A 15,451-nucleotide genomic window follows, 5' to 3' on the forward strand; every position below is an offset into this window, starting at 1 on the left:
TAAAATTACTCTGTAAGGAACCCCTGCTCTGGAACCCCTGCCATTGTCAAGGGCAATCCCATTTAAAGACAATTCTACATGCACTTATGCTTTATAACTTTAATTTCTTTCTTTCAGTTTTATTCACTTAATAAGTTTTTTTTTGTTTGTTTGTTTTGTTTTGTTCTAGAAATAGTAAAATGTGGTTTGTGATCTATTGTGCTGCATGAACTACCACGTAAGACTTTCAGTGCTGTTCAACTCAAACAGATTGAATTGTCTTGATGGTTGGAAAAATCTATGAATCATCTCAGCTACAGCTGGTGTGGTTATGAGGGAGCTCAAAGTCAAGACCTCTGTTTTTCAGAGGCTGCAGGATTAGAGACCCAAACTGGTCCTTTCTCATCTCAGGATCAAGATTTTAAAGTTACCAGCAGATTTGATTTTTCATAGTTTTTAGTACCCCAAACTAATACACCAAAAAGTTTAATGATTTTATTAAAGGGGGTGAATGATCAAATTTAGAGGAGAATGGGACAACTTTAGGGCTGAAACTTGAGCTAAGCCCCTACTTTCAGTGGAGAAGTAGAGGCAAAAGACCCTGGTCCATAAAGAATATTTTCCTTTATGGCTGCCTACTCCTCCAGAAAGTTTGAAATTGTTGCTGGAATGGCTAATGCACTGCAAAGTAATAGCTAAGCTTCAGCAGTTCATGGCTCGTTTGCATTAATAACGCTTAATATTTCCTCCTTAAGTTCAGCTGCTTCAGAGGCTGTTGATTTTCCCCTCTGTTTGGTGGCAGATGGCAACAACCACGTTACATCAACCTTGTTTTGGAAGAAGTATAAATCAGGTCATTCCTATTAACTTTTTCAACAGCAGTTTCTAATGTCTTTGGGGACTCTGGTGGTGTTAGGGATGAGAGAAGGAATAAGTCACCCCACCAAATAAATATCTAAGGAAAAAGAATAAATCCTGCCTATGGGCAAAGTGTCTGGATGGGCTTGGGGTTAGGAAGAACACACACACACAAGGCAGAGGAAGGGTAGAAGGCAGACAATAGGGTGCAGGAAGGAGTGCAGCTGTAGGGAATAAAAACACTCAGGGGAAGGTCATATAAGGAGGATGGGGAATCATCACATGGGTGAAGTTTTCAGGAAGGTGCTATTGTGTGGAGACTCGTGAGGAGACCTGACCTTATAAGGAAGAAATAAAGAATTACTTTTCAGAAAAAATGAAAGTAGGAACTAAGTGTTGGAGAAGGAGAGTGGTGTTTGACTGAGAGTGTGGTGTGAGGTTGGGGCTTTATGGCTCTTTGGAAGGTGGCTTCTCCTAGCAGGTGAGGGCGTGGCCAAGGGGGTACAGCCTGAGGTATATTGCCTTGTTTTAGTAGGTAGAAAAAAACAAACGCCTATGTGATCCATTAAGCATCAGGGTGAAGCCCTGTTTCTTTTATATTTATATCTATATCTATACATATATATAGTGGTTTCTTCCTATTTAATCACTGTGCAGAATATTGTGCCTTTTTGCTTTATTTATTGGATATTTATAATAGCTAGAAAAATACTAGCAAAATTGCTGGGCATATGGAATGAAAATATTGGCATGTGTTCATGTTTGGTCTTTCTTCAAAATATGTTTAAATATAGAGTTTATTTGGATATCAAGTCCCTTATCTGTAGGTTCTTTAGGACACTAGATGTAAATGTGGCCTGCTGACCTTAACCTGTCAAGGAGAGATGTGAAATTACTTAGAGGACATGAAAAAAGGGATCCTTACTGATCTCTCTGTATACTTGAATTTATTTATTTATTTATTTTTGATAGTTGCTAGGTTTCTAGTGTTTGGTTGGATGTTGTTATTTCTAAGGAAAAATGCATTTATTTTTTATGTTCTTACTTCTGGTTCTCTGTTTCAGACTGCAATATATAATTGTGAGCATATACAGAGACATGTTGCTTTGTGACTTAGCTGTTCAGTAATTAATGTCATACAAGTGTTGCTGAACTTTGTGTTAGTTTGTGCTCTGTGTGAGTCTTAGATGGATGCGGTTAAGAGTCAAGGTCCTGTTCTTTGCTTTCCAGTTCACTTAGATACTGTAAGCACTCAGCTGAACGTCTCTTCCAAACAGAGCTAGATTTAGATCGGGGTGGGGGACATGGGCTACAAAATGCACATCCTAGCTGTAATAGGATAGTCAGCAACACATCTGTAATGCTGTGGGTATGTAGTTGTTCATACTCGGCCCTGTGACAAAGTCCAAAGCAGTGACTCAATGGGAAGCTGCTGCTGGCTTTGGGTCTCCACAGCTAGGTTCAGTTCTGTGAACTCTGGAAAGCTGTGCAAAACTTCTCAAGATGAAAAGTCCTTTATGGAAGACAGATGAAATGAGTTGAAATGAGCTCTGCACTCATAGCAGAACTGCAGCTCACTTATTTTTCTGGTTCAGATAACAAGGTATATATTTCTGTAGATGTTTTTTCTAAAACTCAAGAAGTAAGCTCCTTTCTGTATCAGTCAAGGCCTTATGTAAGTTGGTTTCCATTGGATAGTTACTTCTGATTTAGACTGCTAGGAAAGATCAGCCATTTGCTTGGTTTGGTCTATCTTTATTTGGTAGTATTTGTTCTTTACAGGGGGACTAGCATATCGAAGAGGCATGTCTGCTGAAAGGACTTTTTTTTTTTTTTTTTTCCAGCTATGTGTATGAAAATAGCATCTTGGAAGCCACTGAAGAAACAGCCAAAAGTGAATCCATGTTAAATTCCAGTCAAAGAATATTCTTTATCCTCTTTATTTGAGGATCCTGAAGAGGAAGAATAGTCTGATGGCGAGTGTGAGGAATCTTTGAAATCCAAATCCATTTTCTCTTCTAGCTTGTATTTAAGTTATCGTGGTTATGTGTGAGGTATGTCTTAAAAAGATGCAGGTGAAATCTGTGATACAGTGTCATGCTGTTACCGTGATGTGCCCTAATACTACTAGGGGTACCAATATTGTTTCGTGCCTCACTTTCTCTGCAAGCATATCCTCCATCTTGAGCATACATTTTCTGACCTTAGAGTGGGAACATGGTAATAGGTGAAACTGTCTAGCAGGGACTTTGGGAGAATTGTCTAGAAAAAGGTGTTATTACTCCAAGCCAGCATGAACCTAAGCTAGCTTGGCTCCTCTATAACTGACCAAAATGTCCAGGGAAAGAACTCCAGCAGGGGAGCTGCTGCTGAAGGTATCTCTACCTGGTCTTCTGTAGTAATGTGAACTTGCTGTGTCTGTGTTATTAATAGGACCTATTGTTTTGGTTCTGTGGTAGCTACAGCTGCTCTGCTCTTGTCTCTGTGGACTTGCTCTTAGTTTTGTTGGAAAGGCTGGCTTAGCTATGCCTAGTATTTGGTAGTGAGTTGCTACTAAAGTGTTTATAAATCTTGCCCAAGAATTCCTTGAAAGGATCAAAGGGAGAGAAGGTTGCCAAACCATAAGAAGGGAGCTCATATGCTTGTGCTTTCTAAATTCAAGTGTCGCTAGTTTATACAAATGCACAAAAATATAAATGTGTCAGATATCTAGAGGAGCTTGCTACAGGCACACCTCTCTTGCAAAAGCAGAGTGTCACATGTTTACATTGTCCAGACATTACAAAGTAAACCAAAAAAACTCAAGGAAATGGAACGTAAATCTGAAGGGATCATTATCAGTTATGCTAAATACTCAGTGAAAACTGAGATCAGGCAAATCTCAACTGGTTTCAAGTTTTCTTAAAGTTGAAACTCAGATCAGGTTCCTTGAGAGCTCAAGAATTTCTGAGCAAACCTAGACCTGCTGAATACTTAGAACTTGAATAGCAGCTTTGCAATACATTTTCAGAGCACTTCTTAATAAATTCCCTCAGCACCCATGCAATTTACAAAGTTTAATTAGCCTTCTCTTACAGTCCAGCCCAGAGGCAAAGAGGCAGATTTCTTAAGGGTTTTAGTATGTAATGGTGCAGCTCATTATCTCCATTGGGTGACTAACCTCCATAGGTAGGCTCTCTAGGTTCCTATCTGATTTTTAAGGACCTACAAACATTTAAAAGTATTGTACTGAACAGGTTATCCCAGATATCTTGGTGAAGTCTAGCTGCAGTGAGAGCTAAATGATCTATTTGCAATAAATACTTTGTGATATACTATAGGTCCTTTTCTGTTTTGTAAATTGATTTTATTTTAAGATACTTGACCACTATGCAGACTGTTGGGTGAGAAATTATTGAAGCATTTGTGGATAGATCATGATTTGCTCTGTAAATACTATGTTTTGGATCATGATGCTGTTCTCACTATACCTTAATTCAATGGCTGCAAAGCTCTCTGAGAACTCTTGAGAGATGTGGAGTGTTTAGATGTGAATATTTTGGTGAACACATACTAATGTACATCTTCTGCCAATTGTTTCTTTTTGGCAGGGTTCCCACAGAGGAATGTTCTGCATTATCACATAGAGTAGTTCATTACGATGCATATGAGTCTGTGTGCACGCACAGCTCCTCTCCTCTTGGTCCCCAGAGGAATTATACAATGTATGTGTGCAAAAGAGACAGGATGGCCTCTTCATTAAGCCACTGAACAGGAAACCAGGGGAGTTGAATCCTGTTCCTGACTCTATAAGAATTTCTGCCTGTAAATCTGGGAAATTCACTTAGGAAAACTGAGGCAAGTGAAATTTATCAGTAAAATGGGAGACCAGAGTAATTTTTCTGTTGTATGTGAATACCTCAAATTGGCACAACAAAAAAATGCAAGTGTTTTAATAATAGAAATTAATAATAATAAGAATTTTGAAGGCTTGAAACATGTGCCCATGTATATAGAACATAGTTAAAATTAAAGCAAAACTAAAAACCAAACAAACAAAAACAAACAAAAAAAACAACCAACAGCCCTACAGACTTGTACTTGTACAACCCTACAGACTGTACTTGTACAGATTTATAGATGGATTTTAGCCCCCCAAAAAGTTGCCTTGACAACTTTCAGTAACAACCTTTACTGTTGACAACATCAAAAGACAGATCTGTATTAATTCTGTTAATTGTTCTTAAAATGTTTGTAGACCTCTTTGTCAAAAGTTAACATTTTTGCTTGAAATGTCCCTTTTTGTAATGTGGGGCAAATGAAAAATGCTGGTCTTTTAATGACATCTCTATTTGTGTACAGTCTTAGCATTTTGCCAACACAAAATATGTGTTTCCAAAACCACCAGAGAACTGAAAGTCCTCTTATCCTTTGTTCTGATTAGTTATATGGACATGCTCTAACTGCCTGTAAATGCTTTGTATGCTGTGTTTTGGCTTTTGTGTCAGTACTTGACCAAGTCTCCACTTGTTTCATGCAGTGGGATTACATTCAAGTATGTAGTCCTGTGAGCACTAGGACTAGCAAAGCCTATGCTTTGTTTTACCAATGTGGCTTGTGCAGTTTCTGTGCATTTTGTGTTCACAAACTTTATCTCCTTTCCATACAGAATTCTGGGAGTCTTGCAAGGTTTCAGCTCACCGTTGCTTTTTCCATTAAAATGTCCAGGAAACATCATGGTTTCCTTACGGGAATGTCCTGTGTGTACAAGAAAAAATGTTTGCTAAGTCACTTATCCTTGTTTATTGCCTTAACAAAATGATGGGATGTTTAGCAGGTCTATTTGCGCTACTTAGCTATCCATTTTAAATATAAACTTAAGTCAGTTTAGACCATGGGAAACCTGCCTTGAAACAAATCAGGTCAATACAGAGCTGTTAGATTTTCGTTTCAACTTCATTTTGCTCTTCCTGAGCCACAGAGACAGCATACGTTAAATTTGCGTACAAACTCTTTGAGCAGTACTTCAGGAACCCAATCTCTTCCAAATGAGAAATCAAGACAGATGTGTAATAGATGACATCTCCTACTAGCTGAGTTGTTTAAATTCTAATTGCAACTTGATCTGCATCCCTTCTCCAGATTTTCCTCCAGCTGTACAATCTGTCACCTTGTTGGTCCTTCAGCAGCTAGGACTTGAGGTGTCTATTTTTGTGTGTCTGTTCCTGTCCGAGTCCAATGGTAGCTCCAGCTCTGGACCGGCCAGCAGTGGGTGCTAGGGGGCGAAGCAGTCGGCACCCCCAGCCAACACCAGGGAGTCTGCTCTCTCTGTCCGGGACGAAGATGCTGGGCTGGCTTTGTGTTTGGAAACCTTGATTGATAACTGCACCTGTGTGGCTGCCAAGGTCAGGCTGTCTTTGGAAGAATGTTAGATCATCACGGGCACCTGGCTTGGCGTAAGATTTAGAGATGTGACCTGTCTTTGATGACATGGTTCTGGCAGGCTGAGAAGACTTTATTATGAGACTTTGGCTTGCAAAACCTAGCCAGGTGATGGCTTTGCTTTTGGACAACTATCAGGAACCTGGACAAGGAAGAATGTCTAAACACTGCCTAGTGCATCACTAATTGATGTTAATACGTGATAAATGATGATGACTTTTTTCCGCTGATGAACATGCTGCTGCTGAGGTTAAAGAGGTTAGAGATTCCTTGCACTGTTTTGTCAAGCAAGTATTATAGGCACTACCTTCATATGTCACTATGTATAATCTAGGGGAGGAGGAATAACTGTGAAGTTGGACCAAGCTTTACCCAGACAGGCTTTCAAAACCTCTATGGATGTCTTTGTCCACACAGGCACTTTGGGCAGCCTGCTTCACTGTTCTCATCCTTGCATCCAGTCTGAACTTCTCTTTATGCCTATTGTGTTTCATCATCCCTGTGCACACAGCTGTACACAGCCTTGCTCCAGCCTCTCAGTAACCTCCCAACAGGTATTGGGGGGGACTGCTGTTGGTCTTCCTAAAAGATACCTCACCTGCAGGCAGAGCAAGCTGTGATTCCTCAGCCTCTCCTTGCTGGGCAAGTGCTGCATCCCCAGCCATGGTGGCTCTCACATTTACATCAGCAGAGCAGAACTGGAGAACAGAAATTTTGTGAAGATAAAAGGAAATTGCAAGGAAGAATAAGGTAAATAAAAGGATAAGAAGGCCTCTGAGCGTCGGAGGATATTTTGGAGGTATCCCCTTACTTCCACTCTTAGAAGAAGTGGAGAGATTATTTGTGAAGAGGGACTGAAGCAGCTGAAGGTAGAAGATTAATGCAGTGATTGCAAGTGACACGGCAAGAAGTGGAGCTGTGGAATATGTGCAGGTGGGAAAATACTCATGGTGCTTCTTAACAGGATGACAGGAAAAGTGAGGAAAGCTATAGGATGGGTGCAGTTGTCTTCAGGACTTTGGAACTGAGGTGAAAAGTGTTTCAGGAATAATCCCTTTGATAACTGGCATTTTTGAGTGGATGTTTATGCTACAGTTCTTTGATCTGTCTAGTATCCTTAGCTGTCAATCATTGAGACCAAAGTTGCCTAAATCTACATGCTTTTTCATGTTATTGGGTACAGAACTCTTCAGTGAGTACTGAACTCTCCAAATCCTACAAGCTGGGGTTTCAAAGCAGTGACCTAATGAAAACAAAACAAAATCAAACAAACAAAAAACCACCAAGACTCAGAAGAATCTGCTGAGGCTGCCTCAACTCTTCCATAGCATGTCAGTGGTATGATGCATATGACGGTGGTATGATGAATACAGTATACTTTCTTATCCTACTGCAGTCTGTCTTAGTTAGAATGCTCTGTCCTGGAATGACTGGAAGTAATACAAGTCAGTATGATGCTTAAGTGCTATGTTGCATTAATCTGTCATACAGCACTTTGAGTTGTGCTTACACTAAGGTAACCATCTCAGAACAGAACATTTTACTGCAGGATCTGGCTAACGTAGGGGTTATGTGTGTTATGTTACGTGGTATTTTTGAATTTTTTTTGTGGTTGTTTATGGTCCCTTGATATCCATAAAATCACTGCTTGTACTTGTGACAGGACAGCTAATGTACATAAATAATGTGTGGTGCTTCTTTTTCACTTCCTGATGGGTAATTGGTCTGTTGCCCAAAAGTCAAGCTCCAGCAGAAGCAGTACACTGGAAAATCTTCCTAGTGATTTGGGTAATAAAAGTGTCAGTCAGATTTAGGCAATGATGCTAAAGCCTTTCTATAGAAGCTTGTGTCACAGAATAAATATGAGTGTGGGTTTTAACCCATACTATTCAAAGAGTTCCTTTGGTTGGATTAGAGGAGTAGCAAGCTATGTTTGGCCTCCATGTATGGATTTGTGCAGGAAAATTATACCGAGACATTTCTATTCTGTAGATTTACGGACTGAGTATTTGAAAGGGAAATGCAAAAAACTTCTAGTTGTTCCAAACAACACAGAAAAAGTCTAAGTTTCAGGTGCTGTTAAAAGATGAGGGCGAAGATATTTAACAATCTCTTATTAAATTGTCTGGCTTAACATGTGGACAAACAAATGTCCTTTTGGCATACCTGACTGCAAGCACAAAATGTACTGCTGTGTCTAGAATTTTCATCTATATTATTCAGAACCAGACATAATCGGGACTGAATTTCATTTTACCACCTGTTTTTCTTCAAACTGTGCAATCTGTTTCATCCCCTGCTGCTCAGTCTCCCTTTTGGCTATTATTTTTCTCTTGAAAAACATGTTGGCTCTGTAAACTTCCTTACTCCCTTGACTGTATGCTTTATTTTTTTTTTTTTTTTTTTTTTTTTGTGTGTGTGTGCTCTTGCATCATGATTACTTGTGTATTATAGCACTTTTGTTTTTTGTCTGGTTGTGGAGGTGATGAGACAACTGCACAGGGATTAATCTGAGAAAAACAGTTCCTAAGCTTTGACAGGAAACTTCATGACAGACAGAATTTGGCCTTTAGTATAAGTTGCTGATCTGAAGCTGTAATTGTAAAAATTTCAAGTGGAGTGGACTTTGGGTAAGGCTTTTGAGTGCTGAGTTTTAAACTTTAGGTCTTTAACTTCAGTGGAATTGCTTCTCTTCCTTAAAATGAATTGCTCAATCAGCACAGTTGATTAACTTTATTTCTACACTGTAAAAGCTCTGATTCTTCACTATGTAGTTGTGTACCATACTAACTATGTATATTCATTTCTATATAAATGTCAAGTATTTTATCTCCTTGCCAGATAGGAATACTACAGCACTGCAAAATGGCATGGAAAAGACTTATAATCTTGATGAATCTTCCACAAAGGTTTCAAAGTCCCCATCCAAGAAGATTTTCGGGTATGACAGCCTGCTGTTGTCAAACATTTTTAGATGGACAATAGCTGAGCTTGCGAACAGCCACTATGTAGTCTCAAAGCACACAGCTGCAAATTTGTGATCCATCCCTTGTTTAACAATGTGAGGATGTCTCAAAAGCTCAGCTGAATAGAAATTGGAACAGGAAGTTAAACATGAGAATGTATGCCCTGGTGTCGTCTTCAATCTGCTTCAATCTAATAGACCTGAAGCTGATGGAAAAATTGTTTTGCTTAATGGAATATGTCTTAATTACATCCCTGTTTTAATATTAAGTTCTGAAGCAATTATCACCTACTTGTAGAAATCCCAAAGGGGGTGAGAATTTTTTGTGCCGTTCACTGTAAGAAAAGGAGAAATAAAAGCAAGATTGTACCCCAGACTGCTAATACTTTCAGCACTGTCACTTGATAAGTGGATGAACTAGGGGGAACAGGCACCTCCGATGTTACTCTTTGCTTCCTCAGCTTTGGGGGAGAGAATTAAGAGCCTGGGCCAACTGTTTACTTTTGCTATGTTATAACATTCATACTACGTGGTTGCCACCAACTGGTGTAGTTCTAATTTTTATTGCTGCTTTGTCAGACACTGCAAGAAGCGATGTGCGCCTTTACAGTGTGGTCCACAGCTTTCCAAGTGTGACTGTGCTGTGAATAGCAAGGCGCAAGCACGCTGCATTTTAACATCAGTCCATTACACCAAAAGTGTGAAACCGCGTACGGAAACCAAATGGGTACCAGGTTCAGAATATGCCTTCCTGTTTTTCTAGTGTTTTCTGAGTTGAGCCTAGAGTGTAAACAGACCTTTGTTTTCATCCCTTTTGCTTAGCACATGTCTCTATATGGCAGCTTTCTCCACTCAACTCTCAGGAGGGAAGAAAGACTTTTTCCTTTGAACAGCTCTGTAAATATGGTAGGCTTCCACTGTTTAAAACTGTAGGCCAGTATCAAGCTCTTTGCTGAACAAGATTGATTGACTTCAAGTAGGAGTTTTGAGCATAGCAGATGCCATTTTTTCATTCCAATGATTATTTTAAAGTATATGCAAGTGTTTATTTTCTTGCTGTCATCCTGTAAAGTGAAAGCAGTTTTAAAAAAATAAATCTTAAGCACTCAAACTCCTTATCTAAGTGATAAGAAAGCAAAACAGAAAGTCTATTAAAAAAAAAAAATCTCACTGCATAATGTGCATTTTTTCAAGCAGTTAAAAGTAGTATCAAGCCTGCGGTGCTCACCAAAAGGCTATTGGGTCATATGTAAATTGTTCCTATGGAGCTATTCGCTGTTGTTAATAGAAAATAAAATACTTTAAATAATATGCAGTACATACTTCTCTTTTTCTAGTTTTCACTAACTCGGGTTTTGTATTCATTAATATTGGTGAACTTCAGGAAGAAGAAATCATGAGCTGGGTGAGTTTGTGCTACAATTCCAAATGCACAATTGTAATGAAAATATGGTTCAGTTTAAAAGCAATTTATATAATGATGCAGGGGATCTGTCATCAATTGAAAGCTTTGCTTCCATGCCGGATGCCTTTCTGAAACATATGCATAGTTTAGTTGGATATTTTGGACTTGTAGCAGTATTTGCTGAGTAAAATTCTTCTCAGTTTATGCAGGATGTCAGCCCAAGTGGCCAAAGGATTTGTTTGTTTGTTGTGTAACTGTCATTGACTTTCAGACAGTGGAAAATTAGAGATGGTATCTCTTCAGATGCCATGCATGCAAAATTTTTGGCAAAAAATGAAGTAAAGGTAGGGGCTTGACTGACTGCGAAGGGAAGCATTCATTCTCTGAAAAATGAGGGGGGAAGCATGTGGGATGAATTGCATCCCTTCTCTGCAGAGACATTATGAGCTCATTCTTAGACCTATAGTCATTGTTATTTTATATATAGTATTCAGTCAGTTCTAAAGGTAGATTAAAGCAAAGATTCTCTACAGAAATTTTCTGTGTTGTTAGGTGTATTGCTGTGTAGCTATTGGTGTGTTATCAGCATGAACTGAAGGGGGGGGGTGCCTTCTTCTGTAGATGAGATTTGTAGCAGAGGGACTTTCCTGAACTTAACTGTCTTTTTGGCAATGTTAATACCCCTTAAAGCAGATAATTTGGATGACTCACCAGCAGGACTTTGGAGCTACCTTGGACTAACTGGTAGTCAGAGCAGATTGTTACTCCATGTAAACAAGTACAAGGGTGGACTGAAATCTAAACCATTCTGGTCAGCTCCACCAATATTCATGGATGTAAAAACAAGGGGGAATGCCTGTGTTCAGGGACCCACTTAAGGCTGTGGAGGAGAGTAGGCTTCATACAGAAAGGCCAAACTCTTTTGCACAAGATTTCTTTCGTCTTTAAACTATCTTATTCTTAACTTGCTCTTAATTTTGTGTCAGTCCCTGTAGCCACCAACCTGTTGGTTAGCCTGGCTGCTGGGCTCCTTGTCCAACTTATCTCCTTCTATCTCATCTCTGCCTGCTCTCAGATCACAGGTTCCTTCCTGGATTTCTTGTTCAGATGAGTGTGTCCTTTCAATAAATGCACTGCCTAGCAAGATCCAGTGCTGCCTGTTCCTTCCCTTGCTCCACAGCTGATGTGTATTGGCTCAGTTATAGTCCCCAGTGTCTTGTATCCATGACCATCTTCCCTTTACTTTCTTTTCTGACAGTCTTTACATTGTGCTCATTCCCTCCCAGTCTTTACGAGTGGACTATTCTGCTATGCTAAAACCCCCAAAACATCCTTTCTCCAGACCAGAATGTCCTAGTGCTTTGGTCATGTCCTGCTGTCCTCCCCCAGAAACCCCTATTTTAATTTCAAAGGAATATTCTTCAAGCATATTAAAATTCCTCAGGGATGCACTGGTTTACCAACAACAGACGAGGTCCATGCTTTGTTTTCCAACCAAGGGGAACTAAAAGCTATTATGCTAAGAAATAATAGTAATAAAAATATCTGGGTTCATCTGTTTCTTCTCAAGCTGGAATTCATTCAGATATTCTGTGGCAAAAGTTGTAAATGTATCATGCGTGTTAAAATTTCCTGTTTTGAATGGTATACACAAAACTTGAACTCATGAGGTGTAGTTTGCTAAACAAAGAGGTACAAGGAAATGTTAACCACTAAAATATCTCTAGGTACAAGTGGAGACCTTATTTTTTATTTGCAAAAGCTCAACCTGGCAAAATTTAGGTAGATGTACCCATGAATCACAAAGGCCAATCGTTGATGCAAAAGTTTCTCATGTAAAATTTAACATTTGTACTCCAAGGTCTAGGTCTTTAGAGATTCTTAAAGAAATGGTTGATAGAATTTGAATTTTGCAAAACAGATTTATTTTTAGTGTGTCGTTCATAGAAGTAGCTGAACTGTTGACTTCATTTTTCTTTCTTCTCACTTTCCCCCACCACTTAGTCAAACACATGACATGGAAAAACTTCATCTTGTTAGTCTTACAAAATTATAAATTTGCTTTCAATTTATTATGAAAAAAAGTCTCTGGGTTACAAGTAAAGGTAGGACTATGTTCTCCACTGTTGTAAAGCTGTCTGATCTTCCAAGGTAAATAAAACTAGAAAGAGGAAAGAAAACCAAAGAACTAAAATGTGCATGCGCATTTCCTGCTTTTGGTTAGTGATAGGATGGGTGGACAGAGGTCTGTGTGTGTGTGTGCTGTGACTTGGCCCTCACAAGTTCTTGAAAGTAATTGCCTTCTGAGGCTAGCTTTTTCTTTTCCCAAAAATAATTAGCAAATTCTGAGGTTTGTACTTTTCAGAGACTGCTTTATTCTGAAAGTTTTATTCAAGTTCCTTAATTTTTTCTCATGAAATGATGATACATGTCTCTTATTGGCCTTTGGTTGAGAAACCAACAAACTACTGATGACTTTAAAGGTGGTTCCTTGGACAACTTCAGGATTGAAAAAGTGGAGATATCCTGGCAGGTCACTAAAGTTTTTGGTGGCATTTGTGCAATGGACTGTTTTTCACTGTTTTTCACTGCTGTGCAAGATTCAAGCAGACAGTGTTGGTAAACAACAATTCAAATGTCTAAACTTGTTGTATTTCTTTTCCCCAGAGAGCTTGTCTTATATCTGAAGTTCTGAAAACTGTAGAGCTCTACTGTCAAGAGATTTCATGGCACATGATCTCTCAGAGTTCATATATATATATATATCAATACATATAAATATATTAATATATAAATATATATTTATATTTTTATATTTTATAATATCTGGTGTTTCAGGCCTTTTTTCTCTTCACACTGTTTCCTTTGGTGTTGGTTAACTTAACTAGATTTCTAGAAAGTTAGGAATGTGTTTCCGGGAAGTGCTCAAGGAAAATTGATAATAGTAACTTCAAGCATAACCAACAGCTATTTGAAATATTCCTCACTAATCACTGTTAAGTTGCCATTCTTAGGCCTGTGGATATTGATTCTTCAGAGACAGATTATAGAAATGGATTGGTTGTCAGCCATTTGTGACCCTTTCCCTTATTCAAGAATAAAGAAGAGGAAAAAGACATTCAAGCTCAAGTCTTTTGGGATGAAAGGACAAGAGAAGACACTACAGGTGAAGTCTTTGGGGAGTACAAGGTTACTGTTATGGTCTTGCTGTAATTGGCCACAGCTGAGAAATGCCACGTGTAAACATCACAATCCATAAGTTTACATTGGCAGCCATGTTTTCTTATCCTGGATCTAAGTTCGACAGACATTGCAGGGTCTGGGCTGATATGTTGCTAATTAGACTGTGGTCTGTGAAACTGAGATGGCCTTAGTTCAGTTACAAATCCTAAGTGAAGGGGCAAATTGATGGTGTGGAATAGAGGGGTAGCAAATCTGTGGCCTCTTGGGCAGAAGTGTTTGTGCTGGTGTGTTACCTTACTGGTACTTGCTTCCAGTGTTCATAAGCCCTACTTTTTTTTTTTTTTTTATCAGCTTGCTTTTATACTTTCCCACTTATTGAGATGCCTTTCTGAAAACCACTACATTCAAACAGAGTAAGTTACAAGAATATTTGTAATTATTCCCTCAGAGCCATTGCACAGCAAGGGCAATAACAGCTATTTCTATTAATACGGGGGAGTTTCCCCAAGGCAGCTATTCATACCTCTGCACAAATGTTTTTAGAAAGTCCTGCACAGTCCCTTTTTATATTGCAGTAAAAGTTTGTGGTTTAAACCTCTTAGAGGATGCTTATATATAACTAGACTGAAAATCCCCTTATGCGAATGCTGTTAGTGGCCAGACAGGTTCTTCGTATTTTTATTGTAAGGTTGGAGAACTACAATGAGGTGCTATTTGGCAAAGATGCTTGTTAAGAAAAAGGTTTATAACGTGCTATGTAATCCATTCAGAAGCAATGCTTCCCTAAATGTCTTCTCTAGATCTAGGAGTAAGTCTGTTTAAACAGCTTATTCAGTCTCATGCTACACAAGTATGATTACTTAAGTTGAATTCATGAGCTGTTGAACCTAGGTACTACTTTGTTTCAGCGCATAATCTAGGAATGAACTGCTTGTTCTAGATTAGCCCAACTGAGTTTTGTCTGATAGACCAAAGATAATCCTTGGGAGTAAACTTTTGATTATTTTGTGAACTGACTCCCCAAGAGATAAAACTGGTACTAATCCTAGTTCTTTCAATGTTTGTTACGAAATGTTCCTTTGATTTCAGCAAATGTGAACCAAGTATTTTCCTCAATGCAGAGGATACACGTTGCCCTATATGTAGGATAGGCTTTTCTGGTGGTAAAGCTAAGGAGGTCAAGAAGACTCATCTGGGACACAAATCATCTGAGGAACATCAGTCAAGACCAGGACAGTAGAAACTTGTGTTCTAGTGGCAGCTTTGCTCCTGACAGTGAGTGATCTTGGTGAAATGCTTCAACTCTTGTCCCTTTCCTGTCTTTTAGATGGCTTGTATATGTTGGCCTTGTCTCGAAGATTAAAATGTGTGAAAAGATTGTAAGCAAAATCTGCAAACTAAGTGAAAAAAACAAACTCTAAATATGTTTTAGTTTCTACCTATCTAAACTCCATTTGTTTAATGTTTGTTCTCTCTTCTTATCCCCTCTCACTTCAGTCTAACATACTAGCAAAGGGGGAAAGCTGAGCTGAAGCCTAGGGATTGCCCACTGCATTGCTACACCTTTCCTCTGAAGAAGGAAAGTTGTCCTGAGGTTTATGCGGTTAATCTTCAGGGCCTATGCATCAATCTGCTCTCTA

General features: G+C 38.9%; 1 long non-coding RNA gene across 1 annotated transcript in view; it reads left to right on the plus strand.

Moving 5' to 3' along the window:
- Positions 1 to 1,089: 1,089 nt before the first annotated feature.
- LOC311433483 overlaps positions 1,090 to 15,451 on the plus strand; it is a 38,465-nt gene continuing 24,103 nt past the window's right edge. Inside the window, exons 1-2 of the long non-coding RNA XR_014690775.1 lie at positions 1,090 to 1,219; positions 2,682 to 2,891. This is a non-coding gene — a long non-coding RNA (uncharacterized lncRNA). The remainder of the gene's footprint in view (positions 1,220 to 2,681; positions 2,892 to 15,451) is intronic.

The sequence above is a fragment of the Aythya ferina genome, assembly GCF_964211825.1.
Source record: "Aythya ferina genome assembly, chromosome: 3".
Classification (NCBI taxonomy): Eukaryota; Metazoa; Chordata; class Aves; order Anseriformes; family Anatidae; genus Aythya; species Aythya ferina.